This window comes from Castor canadensis, chromosome 2, assembly GCF_047511655.1.
Source record: "Castor canadensis chromosome 2, mCasCan1.hap1v2, whole genome shotgun sequence".
Taxonomy (NCBI): Eukaryota; Metazoa; Chordata; class Mammalia; order Rodentia; family Castoridae; genus Castor; species Castor canadensis.
In genome coordinates, this window is record NC_133387.1 from 76,356,255 (window position 1) to 76,376,048 (window position 19,794).

Sequence of the window (19,794 nt, forward strand, 5' to 3'; positions counted from 1 at the left end):
TTGTATTTACCTCATAGAACTTTCTCAATTAAGTAAATTGCAGAAGTGTTCCAAAGAACAAAGAAACTTCATCAAGCTTTCAGGTTGAAAGCCTAGTTTGTATGAAGTTTCTAATAAGCATGCCTGTGGCCAAATTCAGCCAGAGACTTGCTTTTATTTGACATGGTAGCGAGATTTTGGAGGCTATAGGTATCCACCCAAAGGAACCCAAAAATTCTGAAATTGGTTTAGGCAAATTCACAAAGCAGCCCCATTCTGATTTTATTTTTGTATTAATGTCTCAGACTGCCAATTATTAATTTGCTAGGAGAATATCAAATTTTAAGTGGGCCAAAGCATGTATATTTACAGATGAAAACATTCCCCGTCTGGTTTTATAGCTCCCTTAGGAAATATTCTTTATATTGGACTGACACCGACTTCTTTAAAACTTCCATGCATTTGTCATGGTTTTTGCCTTCTAGGCCACACACATATCCCATCTAAAATCTAATCCCTCCATAGCAAAGTCTAAATTTTTAAATATAAACTTAGAGTACCAGATCTAGAGCATGCCTGAATTTCTCTATTCTGCCTGAGACTTCACTTAGCAAAAGAGCATGAAATTCATTCTCAGTCATTTTGAGTGCTTGTCCTCATCGAGTCATGGGAAAACTCCAGAGCCTTGTAAAAGTTAGCTCACCCAGGGTTTCCTTGATGGTCTTCAGTCCATATTTGTCCCTTCTGATTCTTTTGTCATTCAAGACCAACTGATTTATCAAAGAAAATTACTTCTGTGAACAGTGAAGACCCTGAGATCTATACAAAGGTCCATATCTCTGGTGCTTAAGTGAAGAGTTCTAACTGCACCAGGCCATTCTTAGACATCTTGTTACTTCTCTGGAATGCATTTTGGGAATCCCTGTAATTGACAGAATTCTAAATCAGGGGCCACTTTGCTCAAAGAATTTGAGCTTGGTCAAATATCCCTTGCTCAAAGAATTTGTGTTTCTCCTTCTCCAAGAAATCTGGCTTTACACAAACCACACACATCATTAGCTTCATCTCACAATGTTGGCATGTGCCATGGCCATCGGTTTCTACAAAAGTTCCTGAGATACAATCATATTCTGATATTTTGACCATAGAAAAGATTTGCTGTTTTAAGATTTATGTAAATCAAACTATACAATATGGACCCTTTGCTTGTGTATGGCTTCTTTCACTCAGTAACTTGTTATTAGGATTCTTCTGTATTTTTTGCATCAACAACTTACCTCTTTTTGTATTTCCATAATAGTATTTTATCACACACATCTGTCATATTTTGGTCACTCTTTATTGATGGACAATTAGGTTGTCATCAGTTTTTAACTATTATTAAAAGTGTATTTGTAAATATTTTTAATTATTTTCCTGGCTAAATACATTGAAATGGAATTACTGGGCCACAGGGTTGCTATATGTCCAGTTTTATAAGCAAGTACCACAACATTTTCAAAAGTGGAGGTAGCATTTTACATTCTTGCTAAAAATAAGCTACACATCTCCATCAGTATCTAGTGTTGTCAGTCTTTCCAGATTTAACAATACTATTGAGTATACAGTAGTACCTCATTATTCTTTAAAGTCACTCTTTCTTCATATACTTTTGTATTTTACAGTACCATTAACTTCAACTGTAAGCAATAATAAAATGATCTCCTATCTATGAATACTTGGGTATATCTCTTATGTATCCACATTTCAAATATCTTACTCTTAAAAAGCATACCTATTGGGGAAAGATGCATATATGGTTTACTTCTGATATTTACAAGGACTAGAATATGCATATAAGTGGAGAATAACATTATATTATCTTTTTAAACTTTAAATACATATAATTTTTATTTGTTAATTATACTTTAATAAAGGTGGAAAGAAATTCTGAAAAAAAATAGGCTACTTTTTAGGAGTCAAAAACCTAAATCTACAATCATACATAGACAAAAAATGTTAGTGATATATTGATAATGACAATTAGATTTCATCAACTTGGATATAACCAACATATTATTCTCACAAAATATATTATTTTCTAATATTTAAAAATTCTAACTCAAGCTGGAAATTGTTATCTATGCATGTATAATCTTCTTTCAAGACAGGTCAACCTTTACAGTGACCTGGAAGGGCAGATTCATAGTTCACACCTGAATGATTAAGTGGAAGAAAATGAGCTTGACATTCTCTAGCCTCCATTGTACTCCCAGTCCTGGTTCCAATCCACTTACAGAAGGTTGTTCTATGTACATCTGTGTGGACCACCCAGCCCAGACATCTCTGCTTTGTCCTTATCTCTAAACACAGCTTCCTCCTATCTACCCACATGTTGTATGGAAGTGTAGGAATCTGGAATTGGGCTGAGGTACTATGGGTAATGGATTCTGGAATTACAGGTATCTGGAGGTTGGCCAAAAGAGGAGAATGTAGACTTCAGGTAGACACTTGTTTTGTGTCCCAACCCAATCTTTGCTCTTTGAGAGCTTTGGAAGAAGTATGCCCAGAGGTAGAGACCCCTCTTGGACAAATCTGAGCATGCTAGTATAGAAAGACCTATTTCATCTGCTACTGCAGTTTCATCTCACTACTTACTTTAGCGATACCACTTTTTTGGTGGACCAAAACTGCAGCAATATGGGCAGATTCTGAAGGGAGCCCTCATTTCCCTAGCTACCTCATCCTTTCCCCAGTATTTGTCTGAGATGAGTGGAATTATTTCACAAGGAAATGAGGAAGGAAGAACAAAACAAAATCAGCAAACACAAATTGCAAAAGCATAGAAATACACATTGATCTATCTCAAAGAACTTTTTATGGCTGATTAATAGAAATGTATTAGCAAAATAGCCAAAATTTAAGTAATAAAAGAAGAAAACATACTCCTACAGACATACACACACAAACACAACTGCTAAAATTATTTGTATCATTCAGAAATAGTTCAGAAAATAATAGCTCGACTGGTGGAGTGGCTCGAGTGGTAAGAGCGCCCGCCTAGCAAGCATGAGGCCCCGAGTTCAAACCTTCAAACCCCAGTGCCGCCAAAAAAAAAAAAAAAAAAAAAGTTCTTTGGACTGAAGGAGTGGCTCAAGTGGTAGAGCACCTGCCTAGCAAGCGTGAGGCCCTGAGTTCAAACCCCAGTACCACCAAAAAGAAAAAGAAAATAATAGCTCATTTTAATTGACACTGATTCTATGCTCTAGACACTGCTCTAAGGGCTTTACTAAAGTGCTTATTTATTCCTCACATTCTAATATCATGTCCATTTTACAGATGTAGAAACTGAGCTACAAACAGGTTAGGTTAAAAAGATCATTCAAGTTTACTTGGTAGGAAGAGGCAAACCCAACATTTAGCTCCAGACACTCTGACTGCAGAGTGTCTAAACTGGCCGGCAGCTATGCTGGGTAGGTCTACTATGTGTTAGGTGTTTTATGAGGTGTTTTATATAGATTAGCTAATTCAAACTGTAACATAGGTATAATTATCTCTGCTTGACAGATGAGAAAACAGAGGCTAACTAATTTGCCAAAATTATAAAACTAGTAAGTGGCCTTGCTGGATTTTAGTAACTTGCCAAAGTTATGTAACTTATAAGTGACTAAGCACAGTTTCAAATTTGATTAAATTGTGTTCAGGACAAACTACTTATGAAAGTAATGTTTAATATTTCTAAGCGTGTTTAACTTTTTTTTTTTAATTTCAACTTACACATGAAGGATTAAGATTCAAATATCTGGGCATTTCCCTACATGGAGAGCCTGATCTCTTAGCAATGCCTGATAAATGAGGCACCATTGCTCCTCCCCACACACAGGGGAGATGTGATTTGATTTCCAGTCCTGCAGCTGAAATCAAACCAGGGTTTTGAAAGGTGCATTATAATTGACTTTAATTGTATTTGATCTTTCCCTGGGATGAAAAAGCTTCTTAGACATAGAAAGCAATATATCCATTCAATATCAAACACTTCATTTTTATATAAATCTTTGAATAAGATAACTTAGTGATTTCATATTTCCCTTGGAATACAATAAAATCTGAAGAAAATTGAAGAAAAAAATATCAACACCAAATCATTCAATACACATTCCTCAGTACATTCCAGAGCTTGGAACACATATAGGAAAGTATAGAAAAAATGACTGTTCATGCTTTGAGGCTTAGAAAGGTTTAATTTTCCTTTTGGGCTCTTAGTGTGAGCATAGGTACATCATTTTATTACACATTCATTGCATGTTTCCAGGTTGCCACTGAATTAAGCATTTACTTCTTAAATATAAGATGGATTAAAACTGGAAAATGTTCTTTTTATATTTCTTTTTTGCAGTACTAGGGCTTGAACTCAGCGCCTTAACCCTGAGCCACTCCATCAGCCCTATTTTTGTGAAGGGTTTTTCAAGATAGGGACTTGCAGAACTATTTGCCTGGATTGGCTTCGAGCCACGATCCTCCTCATCTCTGCCTCCTGAGTAGCTTGGACTACAGATGTGAGCCACCAGTGCCTGGCTTTGGAAAAGGTGCTTAAAGGAAACAATGCACTCTCTGTCCCTGGAAAGAGAAATCTCTGCACATTTAAGTGTAAACTAGACAGTCCTGCTTACCACCATACTCAGCAATGCATGCTGTTGTGATCAAGGATCTACTTGGAATACTCATTTACTAACTAGTCTGGTTAAATTGTACTCCTCAGTCTTCACAAATCATTCTGTTTTCCTCAGAGCTTCAAAATATTAGGTCCCTCTACAAATGGAGTCTCCAGTAGCTTTCTTGGAATGGTTGTTAGAAAAAGAAAAGTGAACATGACTCTAGGAAACTTGTGACTCCTCCAAAATGGGGATTTGTGCTGTATCAGTTCCAGTGAGAATATCATGTCGGGTGGGCCTAGCTTCACCAAACATGGCACTGCTATTGCTGTTATGTGTGAATATTAGCCGGCATGTTTTCTTTCTCCAAACCTCCTTCATGATCATGCTATAAATATCAATGTAGAGTGTTGCAAAACATATCTGTGCTCTTTGTTTAGTTTTGGAACTTGACTTTCCAAGAATGCTTCAGCAATGAATGGGAGTTCTAGCCTGAAAATGGACTCCACACAGCTTCTGGAGCTGAGGGCACCTGGACATAGCCCATTCCTAGCAGGAAGTTGCTCTTACATATTTGGCAATCCTGAGGGGGCACTGTGCTATTGGCAACCTGGTCATACCAAACCCTTTCCTAAATGAGAGGGTCTTCTTGGAAGAATGGGAACCAGTATCTCTGGTGGCAAGGCTTACAAATGAATGCTTAGAGCAACAGGAGAGGAGAAGGAAAACAAACAGGCTGTGGTCTCCTTGCCAGCACCAACAGTGAGAAAATCCTTCAACTTGGTAATTTGGAAAAAGGGACTTTCACTTTGAAAGTGTGTAAACTTTTCACTTTTTCAGTGTGTGAATTCTCTCTTGTTATTTATTCACTGTGGGTTTTTTTATTGGTATTGTTGGTGGCTTCAAAAAAAATGAAACTAAATCCATTAGAAAATGATGACAAATAATAAAATTGTGCTCAAATTATTTTTAAATTTGCTTTAAAAAATTTTAGTGAAAAACACAATACCTTGAGGATGTGAGAATGTGTTTCATACTATGTTGAATGCTTAACACATAATAGTTAATTTGGTGCTCATAATTACACTGACAAATTTTTTTTCCATTTGTTGAGGTAGAATTTAAAGTTGAAAAAGGAAATTGGTGACCTCAAGGTGATACAACCACAAATATGATTTGTAGCTCCACTCTTGCTCCACAGGAAAATCTATTCCTTGCCACCACAATGTAAAGGAAATTATATGCTTTCTTTCCCTTATGATTAATTATTAAATAATTTTATCACATAGCAACGTTTTCTACCAAAGACCAATTTAGGTATTTTCTAGAAATTTCCAATACTGATTCTATAATTTTATTGTTAACAAAATTTCTGCAGAGATATGTTTCCATCAACCTGTCATGGTTGTATAAGGCTTAAACACCATTATACAAAATTAAAAAATTATAAAATGACCTAGAAATTTACAGCTCTACAATGTCCATGATAGTCACTAATCACATGTGGCCACTTGAATTAAAATTAATTTAAATTAATTTTAAATTAATTTAAATTAATTCAGGTTTCCATCCACATGTAAGGAACATGGACATTGGCACTCCAACCCAACAATAGATGAAAAGGTATACAGAGGAAAAAAAAAAAAACAGCCCTTCTTGGATCTAAAAGAGAAGGAAAGGATAAACATAAAATTAGGCCATAAGACTGGAAAGACAGACAGGCAAATACAAGGAACCACAGCTTACTGGAGCAAATTCATAAGCAAAAATCAACATAGCAAGCAATGCTGGGCTAGAAAAGACAGAACTCTAACTAACAAATTGCTAGAGCTTCAGTGGACACAATTCTGCAAGTTAATAACTCCAAGCTAGATGCCAGTGGTTCACACCTGCAATCCTAGCTACTTGGGAGGTTGAGATGGGTAGTATCACAGTTTGAGGCCATCCCAGGCAAATAGTTCACAAAAGCCCCATCTCCAAAATAACCAGAGCAAAATAGACTGGGGGTATGGCTCAAGTGGTAGAACTCCTGCTTTGCCAGTGAAACCATGAGTCCAAACCTCAGTCCCATCAAAAAGAAAAATAATAACTCTAGGAGAACCCAGGCATAAGGAGGCTCCCATTATTTTGTGAGATTTACCTCCAGGAACTTGATCAGATTCTTAACATAAATATCAGAGAAAAATCCTCTCCAGTTTCTTATAGGATAAGGTGAAAATGAACCATTATAATATCTGCCAGAGCACTCTGACAAGGACATAGAGCAACAGGGACTTAGCCAGTGCTAGAAGAAATGCAAAATGGTACAGTCACTTAGGAAGGCAGTTTGATGACTTATTATAAAACTAAATCATTCTTATTATATGATCCAGTAATCACATCTCTTGGTATTTATTTACTCAAAGTACTTGAAAACGTATATCCACAGAAAATTCTACACACAAATGTTTGTAGCAGCTTTATTAACAGTTGCCAAATCTTAGAAGCATCAAGATGTCCTTTAGTTAATAATTGTTAACTGTGTTAATTGGACAATGGGATCTCATTCAGCACTAAAAAGATATTATCTAGCAAGGTATGAAAGACATGAAGGAGCCTTAAATATGTATTTTTAAGTGAAAGAAATCAACTTAAAAAGGCTATATGTTATATGCTTCTAATTATATAATATTCTGGAAAAAGGAAAACTATGGAGAAAACAAAAAGATCAGTGGTTTCCAAGGGTTACAGAGGAAAGGGATGAATAGAGATCAGAGGAATTTTAGGGCAATAGAACTACTCTTAAAATTATCATAATGATGCATTTGTTGAAACCTACAGAATTTTCAACACTAAGAGTAAATCCTAATGAAAAATATGGACTTTGGGCGATGATGACGTGTCAATATAGTTTCATCAATTACATCAAGTGTACCACTCTGATAGAGGATATTGATTGTGAAGAAAGCAATACCTATTCAGTGGCAGGATGTAGGTGAGAAATTTCTGCATCTTTCTCTTAATTTTGTTATGAATCTAAAATTGCTCTAAAAACTAAAACCATTTCAAATTAATTCAAATTAAGTAAAAGGAGAAAAATTAATTTCTTAGTCACATGTTTCAAGGGCATAATGGATACATGTGGCTTGGGGCTACTGAATTGGACAGTGAAGATAGAACATTTTCACCACGAAAGAAAGTTCCACTAACAGTGCTCTAGTCCTCATTCCTTTACAGGCAGAAGCCCAGAGAGTGACTGGTTATATAAAAAATAACTCTGAACTCTGGTGTCATGCTTTCTCAGCCTGCCCTCTTATCACCACCATGCACTATCATATAATGTTCTGTTCAGTAACAATTTTAAGATTGAGACATAAAAATTGCACATATTTATAAGGTACTATGTCATATTTAGATATTTGTATGCATTGTCTAATATGCAAATCAGAGTAAGCAGATGTTTGTCATCAAACACTTGCCATTTCTTTGTGTTGAAAATGTTCAATATCTTTTCTTCTTGTTTTTTTGTGATATATAGGACATTATCTCTAGTGTTTTTATTGTGCATAGAACACCAGCATTTATTTCTCCTATCAAAATAGAACTAAATACCTATTCATGATGGTTAATCTTGATTGTCAACATGATTGGATTAAGAAATGCATAGGAGATTAGTAAAGTGCACTTCTGGGTGTATCTGTGAGGGTTTTTTCGGTGATAATTAGATGGTTAGGGCTTTGATTTACTCGATGTGTTCATTTTTGATGGACTCATAATATGATGCCTTATTGGAAGGTGGGAAAAGGTAGGAGGTGGGGTCTAGTTGGAAGTAGGCCACTGGAGGAATGTCCTTGGGGGCTACATCTTTTTCTGGCCCCTTTCTGCATCCCCGTCTCCTCTTCCTGAATGCCATGCTATGAACAGCTCTGCTACATGCTACCTACCAAGATGAAATGATACCTCTGAAACAGTGAATCAGTCCTTCCTCTCCTTAATTTCTTCTCTCAGGTATTTTGGTCATAGCTATGCAAGAGTAACTAATACTCTATTTATATGAAGAAAAACTATAGTAAGAACTTAATTATAGGAAGTAGTGTGGAATCATTCATATACTCAAACAGCATACTGATTCATAAATTTGACAGGACAAAAATGTTACTATAAAATTTTGATGAATAATTTTTCCTAAATGTATGTACCAGTAAGAATTCACTTCTTATTTTTAAGTGGCAAACATTTAATATGGAATATGTGTTACTCAGGTTTTTTCCCTATGAAAAATACCTGAGACTTATTTTGGCTTACAGTTTCAGAGGTTTCAGTTCATGGTCCTTGGCTCCATTGTTTCTGGGTCCATGCAAAGGCAGGAAACATGTGAGAAAGCAAAGTTTCTCACCTCATAGTGGCTAAGAAGCAGAGAAACAGATAGGAAGTGGCCAGGGGCAAGATATTCATCAAAAGTACACCCATTACTTACTCCCTCCCACTAATGCAGTGAATTATGTGAATGGGTTAATCTGCTGATTAGGTCGGAACCTTCATGATCCAATCAGATCTTAATGATTGGTTCCACCAGCTGTGGACCAAACCATCACTCATAAGCCTTATGAGTAAGTAACATTTAATATCCCAACCACAACGGAATGTGTTCCAAATGTCCATTTGATGACAACATAAAGTGATTCATTTTATTCCACTTAAACCCAAAATGGAGACTGTCACTGTATTTTGTGTTCAAGTAACTTTTGAAATGGTTTACACTTTAATTTTCATATTATTTGGAATTGGTAATTTCTTTATGACATTTTCGTACAATCAAACATAGATTATATACCTAAATCCATATTCTTTCCATTTGTACCTAAAACATCATTTAAACAATTATAATTAAGGCCAAAAAGAATGTTTTTCTTTATACTTGTTCAATGTTAATGTATAGGGTCACCTAACTGCCTATTTTCCCTGCAGCAATTCTCTATTGGGTCTTTGTAATAGTAATACCAATACTATTACATTGTAATTCATATTAGTTTTTTGGTTTTTTTGGTTTTTTTTTAGGAACAGCTAACTATATTTTAGATCACAGGTGGGAAAAACAAAGTAACATTATGACTGAGCACTTGCTTCATATACCAGAACATGCAGCAACTTGAAAGTCAGGAAACTTGGATCCAATAGCTAACCAATGACACAAGCTTTGTAAGAGGATTGTGCCTTAATTTTCTCATTTGTAAATTCAGTTTTATAGTTGAAGGACTCTGATAGCTGTAACATTTTATGGATATGCCCAGTGCATGAATATATAGGAGTTTATCAGGATATAAATCAAAGTGAGTAACTTTGCTAGATTCTATAAAGTAAGATTAGGTATGCGATTTGAAGACACAGAATTTTTCACTTTAATCATTTTAGCCCATCCTTCCCCACTATTTAGGGCATCTCATTAGAAAATTTAGAGAAACATAGATGTAAATTATTACCCTTTAGTGGAGAAGTTTCAGACTTTTTAAAAGTTTGATTCCCACTTTGTTTCTGTCTTGTCCAAGTTCTTATTTCTTTTGTTTTAGTTGCTATATTTTCTATCAGAGATTTTTTTCTATACTGTTAGTGGTTCTTGGCAGTTGTTTTATTTTAAAGCTGTAGCATGAAAACTGATCAAGACAGAGCTGGTACACTGGTAGACCACATTGTGGGTACTCTTGGTGGGCTGTTTCATGAGGGAAGGGGGCTCCAAGTGAAGCATCTACAGACATTTTCTCTTAGACTGATCAAGTTCTCCAAAGAGTGGGGCAAATATTTTCTGGAAAAACTTCCCATTCTGGAAAAACATTCCTATTCAAAAGGGAAAAATCCTATTGGCGACATCTCTTTGACTGTGCTATTGAGCTATGAAAACCAAAGAGGGCAGATGGTCTATCCAGCAACCAAGTCTATGCAATGAAGATAAGAAAACGTTTCTGTAATTTACTTAATTCCAAATAAATAGGAAAGAAAAAGCAGCTGCCATTTCAAAGCCAGATCAGTCTGACTCTTGGACACAAACACTTACCTCCTTACTGTTTCTTATATCCAGGTAATCCTTCCTAATCACAATAATCCTTCAGTTTTTGAACTTTTTGCTACCTTTTTTTACTATTATCATTATTATTAAAATGTATTTCTTTTCTATATGCTTTCTCCCTTTATGAAATTTGAAGGTCATTATCCACAGACCAGACAGTGGTTCTCCAACTAGCAACATCAGAATTGTGTTTTGAATGTGGAAAACCTTGGCTATTGGGCTGCACTGACAGAGATTCTAATTCCATTGGTCTAGAATGGTGCCCGCAAATCTGTGTGCCTGACAAGTTCTTTCCAGATGATGCTCATGTTGCTGATGCAGAGACCAGATTTTGAGAATCACAGCCCAGAAGCTAAACCAATCCAAACATAGAAGCAGCAAATGACTCTAAGGTGCAGTCAGTGGTGGGAGAGCTCCTAATGTCATGCAAGCTTGTCTGGGTTAACATTTGTTGAAGATGTAATTAATTGCAACTTTTTTATTCATTTATTCATATGTGTATGCATGTTTTGGGCCACTTCTATCCCCTGCCCTTCTCCCCCATTTCCCTTGCCCCCATCCCACTAAGTGATGCTTTCCATAATATTGCATGCTAGTTTTTCATTTTCCTTCTTATATTCACTTTTTTGTTCATTCTCTATGCCTTTTATTGAATGATAAGGTGAGAAACAGGAATGTGTTTTTCAGTAAATTGGAATATCATGCAAAGGAAAGAATAGTGTGGTTTGTGGAGCCTATGAGTGCTCAATTTAGCTTAATTAAGAATTTGTTGAAAAACACTTGAGTAGGGTAAGTTTAAGCATTAACGTGATTAACACAAAGGGCACAGGTGTTTCGCTATACATTATTCTGGCTGGGATTTACACTTAAATGGATAGACTGTGAGTAAAGCAAATTGCCTTCCATGATGTGGTAGGCCTCATGCACTCAATCGAAATCTTGACTAGAACAAAAGGCTGCCCTCCCCAAGTAAGAGGACGTTCTCCAGAAGACTGCCTTCAACTATCACCTGTACCATGGACTGCCTTCTGGTTCTCCAGCCTGATGGGGCTTTCAGATTTGCACTGTACCCCAGCTCTTCCATGTGTCTTCATCCTACCAACCCACTCTGCAGATTCTGGACTTGTCATTTTCCACAATTTCATCTGCTAATTTCATATATGGACACACATTTATACACACACATATAGACGACAGCACATATAGAAAAACCTAGTATGTGTGTAGATATATATAGACATATGCTAACCCTTACCTATTTAAACACACATGTTAATTCTTCATATATGTTCCAGCTATTGTATATATGTGTATATATGTACATATACATATATAATGTGTATAAAGCATATAGACCAATGCTTTGAAATTACTATTTTAGTTACCTAGCAGTTTGGATAAAAAGTTAAATGAAAGGGAGAACTCAAGTTTAGATAACATGGGCAAAATGGCACTATTAAATAGCAAGATTAAAAGGAATATCTATCTGGGAATACGATATAAGGAAGTGTAATGAATTGGAGTTTATTTTGGAACATGTTAGATGTGACTTACTAAGTACATTCTCAAGAAGAAAATTCACATATTCAGAAATAAAAGATCAATAGAGTATAATAAAATAAAGAAGAATTTGAAAACAGATGAAACTGTCAAGATCTTAATACATGAATAGGTACATTTCTATTAAGTATAAGATAAAAATTAACGAAATCAATAGAAAAAATATAATATAGTGCAGTCATTTCTGCTATTGCTAATATTACTAAAAATATAGTCAATTATGTGGTATAAGTACATTAATTGTACATTTGTAATAGATTATGTTTCTCATCTCTGATGCTTCAGATGGACTTCTGCTTTTTAAAACAGGGCACATTCAGGTGTCTAGTACTATTAATTATAATAGTATTTATTAATACTTAACTGTCAAAAAAGAAATCTTTGGTCATATGTTGGTTTATATCATCATCCTAAGAACAGATGTATGATTAATTACTGTTTTTTATTATTATTATTTAAATTTTTAAATATTGTGCTAGGTAGGGGTACATTGTAGCATTTATAAAAGTTCTTACAATGTATCAAATATATCATACTTCAGTGATTAATTACTGTTGATTAACTGTGGTATGCCAGACTCTGGCATATTACAGAGCTAGCAAAAGAACACAGAGCTAGTAAGGAAGAATAGTTTGATCTGAACCCAAGTTCCATGTGATTTTGAAAACAGTTGTCCAGTAGTTATCAAAACTGAGCATTTGTACTGGTTATAAATGCCTCAAAGAGGAATTTGACTAAAAGATTTCTATGCTTTTTGTGTTCTACTCGATCACAGAGGAAGTTGTAATAAAAGTTCTCTCATGGTAAGACACTGAATTTTACTTCAGCTACTGTCTCCTCCCACTCTCCATAAAAAGTTTATGTAGCACAGACCATAAAGAATACAACTGAAGACAGAGAGTCCCAGATCAGGGTTGATGTAATCCCTGCTCTGCAAACACTCTTCCTATACACCATTTGTGGAAAAGAACACTAAGACTTTTCAGACATCTGTTTTTGAGGTTACAAAACCCAAATCATCTACAGACTTCAAATGGCTGTGAAAAATTGAACAAATCTACCATGTTGGAAAATAACACCAGCCAAGACACATCATCTTAAAGCAACTTCTTCTTCTACATTTTTTTAGTATACTTATTCATTATCAATTAGTCAAGCACCAAATGTATATAGTGTATTTGGGAATACATTTCAAAGTTAAAATAGTATCCTAGCTTGAAGGAGATCACATACTAACCTTCCACATTATGAAGCTTTGACAAAACAGAGCAAAAGCTTTGGACAATGTTCCAGTATTCTGAAACAGAAGGGACATGTCAGGACACTGACTTCTTCAGGTGGGAAAGATTGGTACTAACAGGCAAGGCAGATGAATGAACAGTTACAAAGCACACTGCAAAAAGTGACTGGAAGGTGACCCCCAACCAAGAGCCTAATTTAATCAGTGGTCTTTTATAGGTCAATCCATTTTTCCCTACACTTGAAATTTGAAATATTTCAAATGTCATCATCTAAATTCATGAAAATTTTCATCCACATTCCTGAAGAAAGTATCACAAAGTCAGCAACAGAAAAAAAATATCAAAACAGACACAACATATGCTTTTAAAATACTTAAGTAATTAAATCAACAAGAATACAAAAGTCACTTTACAAATGTCCTTAAAGGTCATGTATCCTACATGTGCAGAAATATTAAACCTACTTATAAGACAAGTCCAGTGAAGTTGAATGTGCGTATTTATTCAGGATCAGTAAATCTTTTGATACACAGACAACTCTTTATACCATAATCAAAATTACTTCATTTAAAACTTATTTGTTAAAACCGTAGAAATGTCTTGATAAATGTTGCCGGCATGCTTGTACTTAACATTTACAGGACCTGAGGCAAGCTCTTTGTGTGAGCATTTTAAAGCTATAGATCAAGTGACAGTCAGAGTGTGCCTGGTTCTCACTAAGCTCTTAAATCCTATTCCTACATTTTCCATCCTACCTGAGGCTCAAGGGTATTCGTGGGCTGCATGGCTCCCTGTATACCTGCACAGCAACTATGATCTGCTGGCACAGGGCAAGACAGATGCTAGAACAGAACCCAGTACACCTGGGTTGTCACCGGAGTTGCCAGTGACAGAATGAACTTCAGCACTCAAGCTCTCCAAGGAGCCATAGCTACAAGGATTCTCCCAATTTCCTTACTTTCCAACTCAAGTTGTCTAGGCATGTCCAATTACTTCCAAAAACTACACTACCCCAGCACAGAAAGGGACAGTATTCAGTTATTTGTTGAGTCCAAATCTGACTAAACACCCACTTTGAGACATTGGAGGCAGCAGCCTTAAACAAAAGCAGCTCCTTTCCCTGGGCCTCGAGGCCCCTCTTCAGTCTACCCTTTCCTTGCATACACACACACACACACACACACACACACACACACACACACACACAGTTGCGTGCACCAGGCCCATGCCTACAGGGGATGAATTCATTTCCAAAGATTCTTCCTGATTGTTTGTTCACCCAATAGACAACAATATATTTTTAATGATTAAAAAGGTCTTTTTATTTTGGTGTTTGAGATAAGAGTTGGACTTCCACAGCCTGTACTTATTCTAGGAGATTTATTTTTGCTCACATTTTAATGTCATCATCAGTTTTCTCCAGTATAGAAGAGTCTAGTAATTCAACCACACCTGTAAGGGAAATTCCTGGTTGTCTAATTTTCTTTCAACTATAGTTGCATTGTGTCTCATTACACAGTATTTAGTATAAAGCCTTTCAAATCTTGAAAATTAAGAGTATCTTTTTAAAAAAAATTTTATTTTATTGGGATAAGGATACCTAACATAAAATCTACCCTCTTAGCAAGTTTTTAAATGTCTTATTGACTAAAGGTGCAATGCTGTATAGCAGTTCTGGAGAGAAGCACAGAATATCTTATTACCCCTATGATTAGACTGATCTACAGTAAGAAGAGAATGTGACACTTATAACTCCTCTTCCCAAGCAGGGCATGGTAGCACTGGCCTGTATTACCAATATTTGGGAAGTGGGAGGCAGGGGGATCAAAGTCACCTGAGTCTATATAGTAAGAACCTGTCTATAAAAAAAACATAAACAAAAATCCCTCCCCTCTCCAGGAGAGATTTGTTACTCTCCATCCCATGCAGTTCTCCTGGAATGATCAGTGCCTCACCTAGCACTGGTACCTAGGACGTGAACCCAACCAAAGATGGGATATTTGAAGCCCTAGTACCATGATTGGATCATAACAGACTAATCATGTCAGAAATTCTGACAGAGATATTGAGGAAAGCTTGTTCTTTCTCAGGAAAAAAAGACTGTAGGATTAGGGCTGTCACTTTAGGGTTGTTACTCCTTCCCCCCAGCCACCCACTCCAGAAAAGACTACTCTGAAAGTGAAGCCAAATAGAAGCAAGGAGAGATGAGAAATAAAGTTATAATGACAATACTTGAATCTCTGAATCCAGCTGTACCTAGTTACAAAGGCCAATAAATCCTTTGATTTGGTCTAAACCAGTTTGAATTGAGTTTGTGTCACTTGCAACAAAAAGTGCCTGGAGTAACAGGATTTCATTCTGAAAGCAGTGATTCCATCTGATCCCAGGAAAATCTATCCAGATGTCTTACAGACACTCATCTTAAAAATTAAATGTTCCACTTCGTTTTTGTCTTCGTATTCCACCCCATTAACAACAACAAAAAAAAGAAATACCATTTCCCCTGGTACTCTTCTTCTATATGTACTGCCACTCTTTCTCTCAAATGCTCTTTTTTTGCTATTATTCATTTATTCACATGTGCATACATTGTTTGGGTCATTTCTCAACCCTGCTTCCCTCCCCTCACCCTCTCCCCTCCTCCCCGCCCTCAGTTCCAGGCAGGTCCTATTGTGCCCTTATCACAGCTTTGTTGAAGAAAAGACACAAGCATAATAAGGAAAACAAAGCATTTTTGCTAGTTGAGTTAAGGATAGCTATACAGAGAGATTCCTAACATTGCTTTCATGTACTCATGTGTTACAACTCATGTTGATTCATCTCTAACTGATCTTTACACTGGTTCCTGATCCCCTTCTCATGTTAACCTCTGTGGCTTTAAGGTTTCTGTATTAGTTCCTCTGGAGTGGGGACATCAAACGTTTTCATGTTTTGGGTTTTCTACCTATTCCTATATCTCCTGTATGTGCTCTCCCCTTGTCATGTGATCCAAGTCCAACCACATTGCTGCATTTGCCCTAGATCTAAAGTCCACATATGAGGGAGAACATAGGAGTTTTGGTCTTCTGAGCCTGGCTGACCTCATTCAGAATGATGCTCTCCAGTTCCATCCATTTACCTGCAAATGATAAGATTTCATTCTTCTTCATGGCTGAGTAAAATTCCATTGTGTACAAGTATCACATTTTCTTGATCCATTCATCAATAGTGGGGCATCTTGGCTGTTTCTATAACTTGACTATTGTGAATAGTGCTGCAATAAACATGGGTGGGCAGGTGCCTCTGGAATAACCTGTGTTGTATTCTTTTGGGTATATCCCGAGGAGTGGGATTGCTGGATAATATGGCAGGTCTATGTTTAGATTTTTAGGAAGTCTCCAAATTTTTTTCCAGAGTGGTTGCACCAGCTTGCATTCCTACCAGCAGTGGACTAGGGTTCTTTTTCCCCATGTCCTCGCCAACACATGTTGTTGTTGGTGTTTTTGATGATGGCTATTCTAACAGGGGTCAAGTGGAATCAAAGACCTAAATATCAGACCTGAAACTCTGAAGTTACTGCAGAAAGGAGCAGGAAACACTCTGGAAGCAATAGGTAGAGGCAAAGACTTCCTCAATAGAACCCCAGCAGCCCAGCAACTAAAAGAAAAGATGAATAAATGGGACTTCATAAAATTAAAAAGCTTCTGTACAGCAAAAGAAATGGTCTCTAAACTGAAAAGACCACCCATAGAGTGGGAGAAAATATTTGCCAGCTATACATCAGACAAGGGACTGATAACCAGAATATACAGGGAACTTAAGAAACTAAACTCTCCTAAAATCAATCAACCAATTAAGAAAAGGGCAGGTGAACTAAACAGAACTTTCTCAAAAGAAGGAATTCAAATGGCCAAAAAACACATGAAAAAATGCTCACCATCTTTAGCCCTAAAGGAAATGCAAATCAAAAACATCACTAAGATTCCAAATGTTCTTGACCCTATCCTCTCCTCTCTACTTCCACTGTTGCCACTTACTTCATATTCTCAATATTTTGGCTGAACTATGACAATAACTTTATTATGTATGGTCTTCTCATATCTCTCCAGTTTTGCCTCTCCCAAACTAGGTTGCATGTTGTTGCCAGAACAAGTCTTCTGAAGATATATTTAACCATGTAACGCACACATTTAGAAGTTTCAATTGCTGATCATTGCCTTAAATAAAGTGAAAATTTCCTAGCATGGGTTGATTAGCTCCTTTCTAACTTGGGCTCAGACTCAACATTTCTAACCTTGTCTACCACTATCCTACGTGTAATCTGTGGTCCATCTACAGTAAAGTGCTTTAGCTCCTTGGATACACTAATGTATTAGCATATGATGTTTCTTGTTTACCTGCAGGGCACTTCAGAAATTTCCATCACCTGAAAATTGCTATATTCTTTTTAAGACTTGCTTGAGCTTTTCCTCTTACTTATGTATTTGTTTTTTCAACATTCTATATAACCTAGAGACTCCAAACCTTTCCACTTCCTAATTTTAGCATTTTATTTGTATCTATTATTCTTTTAAAAAAATTTATTAGCATGTGATAGTTGTACAGGGGGATAGGTTGTGATATTTACGTATGTGCTTACCATATATCTTAGATTTACTCCCTCCATCATTCATTCACTCTCGTTTCCATCTGCCCCTTCTTAGAACAATTTCACCAGGTTTCATATTTTTATGTATGAACAAAAAAAGTCTACCATAGAGACGTTTTATGTTGTTTATGTCCTATCCGTTTCCAATATAACTCTTTCCTAGGAGCCAACTTGTAGCTTTGACTGTGTACCTCTGAATTATGGATTTCCTCTATTTCCGTTAGTGTCTTGCTTTGGGCATTTCCTCAAGTTTTCTGACTTAAGTTCCCTTTTTGTCTTTCCTCACTCAAGCTTTACATTTCTTTATGAAAAAAAAAAGCAAATAGTAGCATTTATCAATAGTATTTAGGGTTTATTGCACTTGTTTTCTTCCTTATGCATATGAGAATACATATATTTATTGAGATTACTAATTATACCACTCAGTTCCATATTGCCAATGTCATTGTGAAGCATACCTATTGTAGCCAGACCATTGGAATCTACCCATGGCATCACTTCTTAATACTGACCAGAGCCTCCTATTAAGCTTGATTAGCAGGAAATAAAGATCTTGGCTTCACTTTGAGCAGAATTTTAAAGTCCCAACACTATCGTGAAATCCAACCAGATTTTTTCATTTTTTTGCACTTACTCAGCAGTCTGTCCTAAATCTTTTTCTTTTTTAGCTTTTAAATGAAAAGAAGCAGAAGTTCCTGTTTATTTCTTTAAAGTGCCTGCCTGCAACACTACTTTGTTCATTTTGAACCAGAGACCAGTTGAAGCCAGGAGTAGTGTGATTCATTCATTTAAAAGATAATTTCGGTTAATCTCAATAGCCTGGTTCAGAGAAGCTTTCCAAGGTGACAATGCCTGGGTATGTGTAGCTTATCACTAACTCCTATACTGCATGATGTTAAATGCTAGACTTTGAGAGTCATAGGTGTGCTAAGAAACCCTCAATGCCCAGATAAGGCATGCTGAATACATTCTGTACATTCTGGCAAATACATCAAGGTAATAATTACTTCCACATTTCACCTTTTAAATATATATTTTTTTACTCAGGACCACAGTTTGCCCTTATACACACCCAATGCATTTCAGATTTCTGTGCAATTTAAAGAAAAAACATTGCTGAGGTGAGCCAAATTTATATATGAGCTCTTTATGTAAGCTATTTCAGAGCTACAAAGGCTGTGCCTCCGTACTTATATACAGTTTGTTTCCTCATAATGGCTTTCTGCCATCAATTGGAATACCTTTCTTACAGTGCCCCAGATCCCAATATGAACAAAGTTTACTTATTTTTTATTATTTTTTAAAGAAAGGGTCCGTATGTATGTTTTTAAGACAGGAGGACTGGTTTGCATTTTCAATACCCTAAATCTGAACACAGTAAAAGAGGTGATATGTTGGGAGAAAGCAGAGAATTGTAATGCCAATGGAAGGAACGAGCTTCGATTTGGAGTAGGGGGTTATTTGTTTGTTTTGCTTTGGAAGCAAGAGAGAGCATAAATGATGTTTTTACTCTATGAAAATTAAAAACAAGATACTATTATATGTATTTATAAGACAAAACAAATAGAATAAAGCATTTCTTCATAAAACAAAGTAAATTCATAATATTTCTTATGACTAGGATTATGTCCTGTTGCACTCATTTTCTCCCATAGGCACTGAATGTCTGTAAATCTTCCTTACAGTTATCTGTTGTATAACCAATTATCCTACTCT